This window comes from Loxodonta africana, chromosome 7 (assembly GCF_030014295.1).
Source record: "Loxodonta africana isolate mLoxAfr1 chromosome 7, mLoxAfr1.hap2, whole genome shotgun sequence".
NCBI lineage: Eukaryota > Metazoa > Chordata > Mammalia > Proboscidea > Elephantidae > Loxodonta > Loxodonta africana.
Window position 1 is genome coordinate 24,700,007 of NC_087348.1, and position 9,998 is coordinate 24,710,004.

The 9,998-nt window shown below is 38.2% G+C and overlaps 1 pseudogene; it reads right to left on the reverse strand.

Annotated features, from left to right (window-relative positions):
- Positions 1 to 446: 446 nt before the first annotated feature.
- LOC135231838 (olfactory receptor 9G4-like) lies at positions 447 to 1,454 on the reverse strand (annotated as a pseudogene).
- Positions 1,455 to 9,998: the final 8,544 nt, after the last annotated feature.

Genomic DNA, 9,998 nt, shown 5'->3' on the forward strand with positions numbered 1-9,998 from the left:
TCCCACTTGGTCATGGTGAATTATTTTTAGATATGTTGTTGAATTCTATTGGCTAGAATTTTGTTGAGGATTTTTGCATCTACATTCATGAGGGACATAGGTCTATAATTTTCTTTTCTTGTGGTGTCTTTGCCTGGTTTTGGTATCAGGGATATGGTGGCTTCATAGAATGAGTTTGGGAGTATTCCATCCTTTTCTATGCTCTGAAATACCTTTAGTAGTAGTGGTGTTAACTCTTCTCTGAAAGTTTGGTAGACATTCTTTTTTATAATCTAAACACCTCCTAAACAACAACATAATGAAAATTAAGGCATTGTTTACTTAGTATTTTATTAAATCCAACTTTAATAGATTTAATGGAATTGAATTGAAATAGATCAATATTTTCAAACACTTCTAAAAGTCAATGATTTGGAAAATACAGTAAGAGCATTCATTAAGAAGATAAATGATGACTTTCATCCTCGTTGTCGTATGGTCTGTAATGCTTTTCTCAAAGCCCCTTTGACATCTTTGTTCCTCACACTGTAGATGAGAGGGTTGAGCAATGGGTTCACCACAGTGTAGAACAGGGCAGCCACTTTGTCTCTTTCCAGGGAGTAGGTGGAACTAGGCCTTGAATACATGAAGAGTAAGGATCCATAGAAGAGCATGACTGAGATCAGGTGGGAAGCACAGGTTGAGAAGGCTTTGCGTCTTCCTGTGGCCGAGTGGATCCTCAGAATAGCCAGAAGGATGTTGAAATAAGAAATCAAGATGGCAAGAATGCTGGAGAAGACTGTGAAGCCCACCACACCCAGGAGCACTTTTTCGTAGACCTTTGTATCGGTACAGGACATTTTTACCAATGGTGGTACATCACAGAAGAAGTGGTCAATGGTATTCTTACCACAGAAACTCAGGCGGAAAGTGTTGGCAGTATGGACTATGGCATTCAAGAACCCTCCAATGTAGGAGCCAGCAACTAGTCCAGTACAGACAGAACTGGACATGGTACCTGAATAGAGTAAGGGGTTACAAATTGCCATGTGGCGGTCATACGCCATGGCTGCTAGGAGATAGCACTCAGTGTAGGCTACAACACAGGAAAAGAACACCTGGGCCCCACAGCCAGCCAAGGAAATACGCTTATCTTCTGAGACACAATTAACTATGATTTTGGGGGTATACACAGAGGTGTACCAGAGATCTAGAAAAGACAGATTGCGTATGAAGAAGTACATAGGTGTGTGAAGACGGGAATCAATCCAGATTAAGATAACCAAGGTCATGTTCCCTGACAAGGTCATCAAATAGACCATCAGAAATATTCCAAATAGAATCAGCTATAACTGGGTGTCTGCTGTGAAGCCCATCAAGATGAATTCAGTCAGGATCGTGTGATTTCCCACTTCCATGTCCACAGAGGTGAAAGTCTGTTTAAGGTTATGAGGAAAAAAAAAAAAAAAACTGTAATTTTTCTATTGTCAGAAGTAAATGAGTATGTCAATTAAGGCATCACAGTAAAAACATTACTGAATTTGGCTGATATCTCAGTAGCCAACTGGTTTCCCCCGTGCTCTAATGGCAGTGAGAGAAAGCTGAATCCAAGAGAGGACTGCAATTTATTTCAATGTTTAAAACATTTGCTTTGGGGCTAAGCCCAAGTCAGCATTGTAAGAACAATGCCAACCCAAGTACTCTAGCTCAAGCTTTACTGTTCTTTCTTGTTAAGAAGTGAGTCATGAGTGTACTAATTTTTCAAGAGTGGCTGATGATATTCAGAAAATACATGACTTGATTAATGACACTGTGGAAAAAAGCAGCTTGGGGTCCTGAAAACTATTCAGTTTCTCAATCAGTACATAATGGATCTCTAAAACACTGGTGACATAGTGGTTAAGCGCTACAGCTGCTAACCAAAACATCACCAGTTCAAATTTACCTGGCGATACTTGGAAATTTCTATGGGGCAGTTCCACTGTGTTTTATAGGGTTGCTATGAGTGGGAATTAACTCATAAGCAATGGGTGTGGTTTAGTTATGGTACCCATTAGCACATAAAGTACAGATGCTTTAGCCTTACACCTGAGGTTCTCCAAAGGCTGCATTAAATAGGCCTTCCGAACATTCTTTCTGGCTACTTGTCTTTATCCACTCAAGATTTCAACAAAATGAGATTACTCCTATAACCTATTTCCCCATAATAATCTCGTACAGACAGAGTTTCACAGGTAGATTTATTGTGTTGTGCTGCCATCCATATGTACACTATAATATTACTTCTGAATCTGCTTAAGCTTGAATACATGTTGTCTTGACTGGAATGTGATTAATATATTTTTAATATATAAAAAATTGGGTTGTCACCATCTCAAAGGTTATTCTGAACTTTCTCTGCTACGATATCACTTGTTCATACAAGAAAATATATCTGGGACTTAGCGGTATCACTAGGGTTGATGTCACACAGTGTGATAACTCATGGTTTTCACACCACTATAGGCCTCCTCCCTACCAGACCATACATAATCCTTGATAATGTTTTTTTTGTGCTAATGTTACTCATAAATCGTAATTCCCTTATATCACTCCTTCTTTTCCTTTAATTACTACTTCATTCTCAAAAAAGTTACAGATACAGGTTCACAAATACTAGTTACCACACTACTAAAATGCCAGAAAATTTAACAAAATCACTGACAATAAAAACACTGGCAACAAAGTAAACAGTGTATGTTTGTGGTGTGTGTAGAGGAAACCACGATTGGAAACAACCTTGTAATTGGATAATAATGGCAGTTCTGACTCAAGGGCATTCGAAAGTTCAAAAAGTAAACTAGCATAGAGTTTTAGCCTTGTAGATATATTGATACATGCAAACTGGGCTTATAAAAAATATTTTTGTTGTTTTAACACAGGGATGTTTCTATTAAAAAAATTCTGCTGTAGACAATTCGGTGTCACCTACTCTGATAATGTCACTTGGAGTGGTTCACACCCCCTATACCACTGTAGTGACACCACTGCTAGGACTTATTAAATATAATTTTAATACGATATAATTTGGCTTAAAATGGAAAAAATCTGGATGGTATCAATCACTGTAGTTCATGTTTTTTCTCCTAAGAGGTAAATAAGTAATAAAATACACTTTCTGATCTACTGCTCAAAAAGTCTTCCCAGAAGAGATATTTAAATGAGATCGAAAACAAACAAACAGACAAAAATTGACAAGCTTGAGCCAGACATCTGTCTCTTGTAGGGGTAAGGAGAGAGAGAGATTTGTCCCATAAGAAGAGAGTAGGTATCTGAGCCCTTGAAGTTCAAGGAACTGAGAAAGGTTAAAGAAAAAAGGTGTGAAGCAAGGCACTAGCTGATGAGCTAGAGGTGTCACCAAATCACAAAGCTTATTGGAAGCCATGTTAAGAATTTTGGCCTTTAAGCCAGCAAAATGGAAGCCACTGTCATTAAGAGGTAGTGTAGGTACACCTTGTTTTGTTGTACTTCTCTTTATTGCACTTCGAAGACACTGCACTTTTCACAAATTGAAGATTTTTTTTTGCAACCCTGCATGAAGCAAGTCTATCGGCACTATTTTTCCAACAGCATGTGCTCACTTCATGTCTCTGTGTCACATTTTGGTAATTTGCACAACATTTCAAACTTTTTCATTATTATTACATCTGTCATGGTGAACTGTGATCAGTGATCTTTGATGTTATTGTTGTAATTGTTTTGGGGTGCCACAAGCAGCACCCATATAAGATGGTGAACTTAAAGGATAAATGTCGTGTGTGCTCTGACTGCTCCACTGATGGGCCATTCCCTGTGTCTCTCCCTCTCTTCGGGCTTCCCTATTTCCTAAGACACAGCAATATTGAAATTAGGCCAATTAATAATCTTTCAATGGCTATCCTACAATGGCCTCTAAGTGTTCAAGTGAAAGGAAGAGTTGCATGTCTCTCACTTTAAATCAAAAGCTAGAAATGATCAAGCTTTGTGAGGAAGGTATGTCGAAAACCTAGATAAGCTGAAAGCTAGGCCTTTGGCACCAGTTAGCCAAATTGTGAATGCAAAGGAAATGTTCTTGAAGGAAATTAAAAGTGCTACACCAGTGAACACATGAGTGATAAGAAAGTGAAACAGTCTATTGCTGACATGGAGGAAGTTTTAGTGGTCTGGATAGAAGACCAAATCAGTCACAATATTCCTTAAATAAAACCTAATCCAGAGCAAACCTCTAACTCTCTTTGATTCTATGAAGGCTGAGAGAGGTGAGGAAGCTACAGAAGAAAAGTCTGAAGGTAGCAGAGTTTGGTTCATGAGGTTTAAGGAAAGAAGCCATCTCCATAACATAAAAGTGCAAGGTGAAGCACGTGCTCTTGTAGATACTGCAGCAAGTTAGCCATAAAATCTAGCTAAAATAATTGATGAAGGTGGAACAACAAACAACAGATTTTCAATGTAGACTAAACAGCTTTATATTGGAAAAGATGCCATCTAGAACTTCCGTAGTTAGAGAAGAGATGTCAATGTCTGGCTTCAAAACTTCAAAGGACAAGTTGACTCTCTTGTTAGGGGATAATGCAGTGGTGACTTCAAATTGAAGCCAGTGCTCATTTACCATTCTGAAAATCCCAGGGCCCTTAAAAATTACACTAAATCTACTCTGCCTGTGCTCTATAAATGGAACAACAAAGCCTGGATGACAACACATCTATTTACAATATGGTTTACTGAACATTTTAAGACCACTGTTGAGACTTACTGCTCAGGAAAAAAGATTTCTTTCAAAATATTACTGCTTATTGACAATGTACCTGGTCACCCAAGAGCTCTGCTGGAGATGTACAAGGAGATTAATGTTGTTTTCATGCCTGCTAATACAACATACATTCTGTAGCCCACGCATCAAGGGGTAGTTTTGACTTACAAGTCTTATTATTTAAGAAATAAATTATTTAAGGCTACAGCTACCATAGATAAGTGATTCCTCTGATGGAGCTAGGCAAAGTAAATTGAAAACCTTCTGGAAAGGATTCACCATTCTAGATGTCATTAAGAACATTTGTGATTCGTGGGAGGAGGCAAAATATCAACATTAACAGGAGTTTGGGAAGAAGTTATTCCAACTCTCATGGATGGCTTTGAGAGGTTCAAGACTTGAGTGGAGGAAGTAACTGCGGATGTGGTGGAAATAGCAAGAGAACTGGAGTTATAAGTGGAACCTGAAGATGTGACTGAATGAATTACTGAAATCTCATAAAAAAACTTTAATGGATGAGGGAGTGGTTCTTATGGATAAGCAGAGAAAGTGAGTTTTTGAGATGAACTGTACTCCTGGTGAAGACGATATGGACATTGTTGAAATGACAATAAAGAGTTTAGAATATTACATAAACTTAGTTGATAAAGCAGTAGCAGATTCTGAGAGGATTGACTCTCATTTTGAAAGAAGTTCTACTGTGGTAAATTGCTATGAAACAGCATTGCATATCACAGAGAAATCTTTGAAGAAAGGAAGAGTCAATAGATGCAGCAAACTTCATTGTCTTGTTTTAAGAAATTGCCAGGGCCACCCCAAGCTTCAGCACCACCATGGTAATCAGCCGTGGACATTGAGACAAGCCCATCCACCAGCGAAAAGTTTATGACTCACTAAAGGTTCAGATGATGGTTAGCATTTTTTAGCAATAAAGTATTTTTTAATTAAAGTATGTACATTATTTTTTTAGACATAATGCTATTGTATACCTAATAGACTACAGAGTACTGTAAACATAACTTTTATATGCACTGGGAAACAAAAAAATTAGTGTGTTTCTCTTGCGGTGGTCTGGAACCAAACCCACAATATCTCAGAGGTATGCCAGTAATGCAACTGGATTTACAGCTTCGAAGTTCACTCTGGCTGCAGGTCAGAAAATGTATTGAAGGGAAACAAAGGTTTCCTCTTAACTAAGAACTTCTGAACTCTTTATTCTTCTATTACTTGCAGAGATAAGTCTTGTAAAGATAAAGGCAGAAAACCCATACTCATTGCCGTTGAGTCGATTTCAACTCATAGAGACCCTATAGGACAGAGTAAAATTGCCCCATAGGGTTTCCAAGAAGCACCTGGTGAATTTGAACTGCAGACCTTTTGCTTAGCAGTCATAGCTCTTAACAACTACTCCACCAGGGTTTCCAAGGCAGAAAAGGGAGACATTAAAACATCCGGATAGAATTACTAGGAAAAAAAAAAAAAATTTTTTTTTGTATACACTGTGACTTTATCATGGTAGACAGGACTCAACAACTAGCAGTCTCAGACTCCTTACAAACAGAAGTTTATATTTACATAGTAATTTATCCTGATGTGCTGAGGAAGTCTTAAAGACAAGATTCTCTCAAAATAAGTGTTGGTAATAAAAGTTCCCTGCATCTATTTTTTTCACAAGAAACTACAAAATCTTGGAAAGGGTAAGTAAATAAATTTGATAATAACTTTAGAACATTCCATTAAAAGCATCCGTATTATATCATCATTCTCACTTCTGTGTTCAATATAACTATTACAAATTCATCCCATTTATTACTACCCAAAATCTAATGTTTAAAACAGAAAAAGGTAAACTAAATCACAAACCAATAATCTACATGGTATATTGCCATGCCTCCCACCTCCCCCCGCCCAACCAAAAAAAAAAAAAGTGTGGCCACAATTCTTCCCAGGTCTTGATTTCAAGAATGGAGCCTGTTTTTCCACTCCTTGAATCTGGGTGGCCTGTGGCTTACTCTGGCCAATAGGATGCAGCATAAACAGAGACCTATGAATTCTAAGCCTGAGTCTCAAGAGGCTTTGATGCTTCTCTTAATCACCTTGGAATTCTGCCACCACCATGTAAACCAGCCTGGGTTAGCTTGGTGGATAATGAGACATCTGGAAGTGTTGTCTCTGTCACCCTAGGGTGACACAGAAGGGTTGTTCTCTGACAGCAACCCCCAGACATGTGAGTGGGGCTATTCTAGATTATCCAGCCCCACATGAGCTAACAGCTGACCACAGACACTTAAACAAGACTAGCTGAGAGCAGACAGGTCTGATATAGGCAGGATTGCATAATGAAAATGGTATCCGAGTTCAAATTTTAATCCTACCACTTTGTAGCTCTGTAAACTTGGAAAAATCTCTTATCAACCCCTCCACTTAAGTTTCTTCACATCTAAAAAAGGTTAGAACAATACCTATGTAATAAGATAAATTGAGGATTAGGGAAAATGTAAGTAAAATGCCTGGTGTCTGACATCAAATATACCTAACATATTTTTTATGGTAGATATTTTTATTCTGAGTGAGAGGAATAAACCTGACACTAGTAAAAGCTCAGCCTGAGGAAGAAAACTAAGGAAAATTTTCTACAAAAAGTCAGTATAAGCCAGAATGGTGATATCATTCATACCAAAAACCAAATCCATTGCCTTCGAGTCAATTCCAACCTATAGGGACCCTAAGGACAGAGTAGAATTGCATCATAGGGTTTCTAAGGAGTGGCTGGTGGATTCGAACTGCTGACATTTTGGTCAGCAGCTGAGCTCTTAACTGCTGTACCACAGTCTTTCTAAAACTTAAGGTTTAATATTTTGTCACCTCTTTTTTATGTTGGGAGCCCTGGTAGCATATTGGTTAGGAGCTTGGCTGCTAACCAAAAATTGGCAGATTGAATCTACCAGCCACTCCTTGGAAACCCCACAGGGCAGTTCTGGTGTGTCCTTTAGGGTCACTATGAGTAGAAATCAACTTGAAGGCAACAGACTTTTGGTTTTATTCTTACGTAATTTGACAAAAAAGTGGCAGGCTTAGAAGTAGAAATTTCATTGGATTGAGGAGTCCTGTGATTGGGACCCAGTCCTGACACTAATCACCTTCATTATTTGAAGAATGTCGCCTCTCCTCTTCGAAACACCATTCACCCATACAAAAAATTTGGTTGATCCTTTTTCCAGCACTGACCTTTTATGATCTCAATTTGTTATCCTTTCTTGTAGAATCCATCATAAAGGTAAGAACAGAAAACCTCAGCTGCAGCAATACAGTATGGTAGAACAGATTAAGAGCCCTTTTGCACACATCTGTATTTGGGTACATAGGTCAGTATCACTTTTGGTTGAAGTAAGATAATGGACGAAAGACAACGTCATTCCTCTTTTCACTTCAAGGTTTGCGGTCTCATTTTTGTTTTACTAAAAATCCAAACTGTATGCTTGTGCATGTTCTCTAACTCTTCTCTTCCTGAATTTCTTTATCTGCAAATAATAAATGGCTCTTAATTTTTTGAAATAATGGATCTCTTTGAGATCCTGAAAAAAAAAGTGTTTCCACTCTTCCACATCACCAATTAAAAAAAAAAAAAAGGACATATGTATAATCACCCAAAATTTTAGAAGGTTCAGAAATCCCCATAAATCTTTCCATGGATTTCCTTACTATAACTTTCCATTAAAATTTTTACAACTAGAAGATGTCTAGATTTCTCACCAGTGATAAGATTCTGTAATTTTAAAAGATCCTTTGAGTAATGGATATATCAGACTTCGCATGTTTAAAACTGAATTCCTGCTCTATATCTTGTGACCCTAATACTCCCCAGTATGTCTTCTCCTTCCCAAAATGGCCAATGGAGATATTGACATAACTAATGCCATGATGAACCTTTAAGTTTTTCTCCTCCCTCTGCCTGCCTCCTCCTTCACATATCTTTGTTAATGACTTTGTTTTAACCTAATGCTGATGAATTTGTTCTTTTTTTGATCTGATGCAAATAACTTTGTTTTGTTCTATTGGACTACCTGCGACTTTGGAACACCATTCACCCATAGGAAAAATTTGGAAATCAGAGCCCAGATGTCTGACATGTATATCTTTAGCCTCATAAGGAGATGTCCAACATGTATCTCTTCAGTCTGATAGACTTTTGTCACTATCTTGTAATGAATAAGTCCTCTGGCCATGCCATCTGGGGGCTACAAAGACACTTCTAACCCTTGTAGAAGTTCTATATAAGCTCTGAAGTAAAATAGCTTTTTGGGACTCCACAGAGACAGTCTGTGTTGCTGTCAGGTACCCAGTGATGTGTACATCTCCTGAATAAACTTTCTCATTCTTTCTGACTTGGAGTACGTATCATTGGCTCGACTGCTTCAGCGCACGGACCCTAACTGGGCAGCAATCTCCAAAAATTGATCTACCAGTTCATTTATTCTCCCTGTCTGTTAATAAAATCTCACTATTCCAGTTCCTCAAGGCAAAAATTTATAGTTATCCTACTCTCTTTCTTTCTTACCTCTGTCCTCGTGAAGCCACTGGACACTCTAATTTGGTATTTAAACAAATTAAATTTATTGGAGGAGTGAACCACAGGAGAGCATGCATTCAGTCTGGGCTGTAATGGTGTGCTCTGCCTCACAGGCAAAGCGAAGAGATACTTAGCAAGCAGAGTGACTACTGACAACAACTTCACATCGGAGTAATGGCAAGAAAAGAGGTGAGATTTACAAGGGTGGCAATTAATTGTTAAACTTTCTTTACATCAGTTTCTAGTCTAACACAAATCTCTCATACTTGATACATTTTAACTAACGCAATAATTAAATGAAAAGTATAAGCAATTTCAACATGAGAGTTTGGTGAAATGGAATTTAGTGATATAATTACAGCTGGGCCAACTTAATTTAAATCTTTGGATACAGAACTGAACATTCGTTACTCAAAACCAAAAACCTAACCCCCTGCTATGGAGTTGATTCTGACTCATAGTGACCCTATAAGACAGAGTAGAACTGCCCCACAGCATTCCCAAGAAGTGGCTGGTGGATTCAAACTGCTGAGCTTTTGGTTAGCAGCCCAGCTCTTAACCACTGTGCCATCAGTGACCCAACCATTAGTTAACTGAAGACAACTTGCCAATGAGTGGATTCCAACTCATGGTGACCCTATAGGACAGAATAGAACTGCCTTATAGGGTTACCAAGGAGTG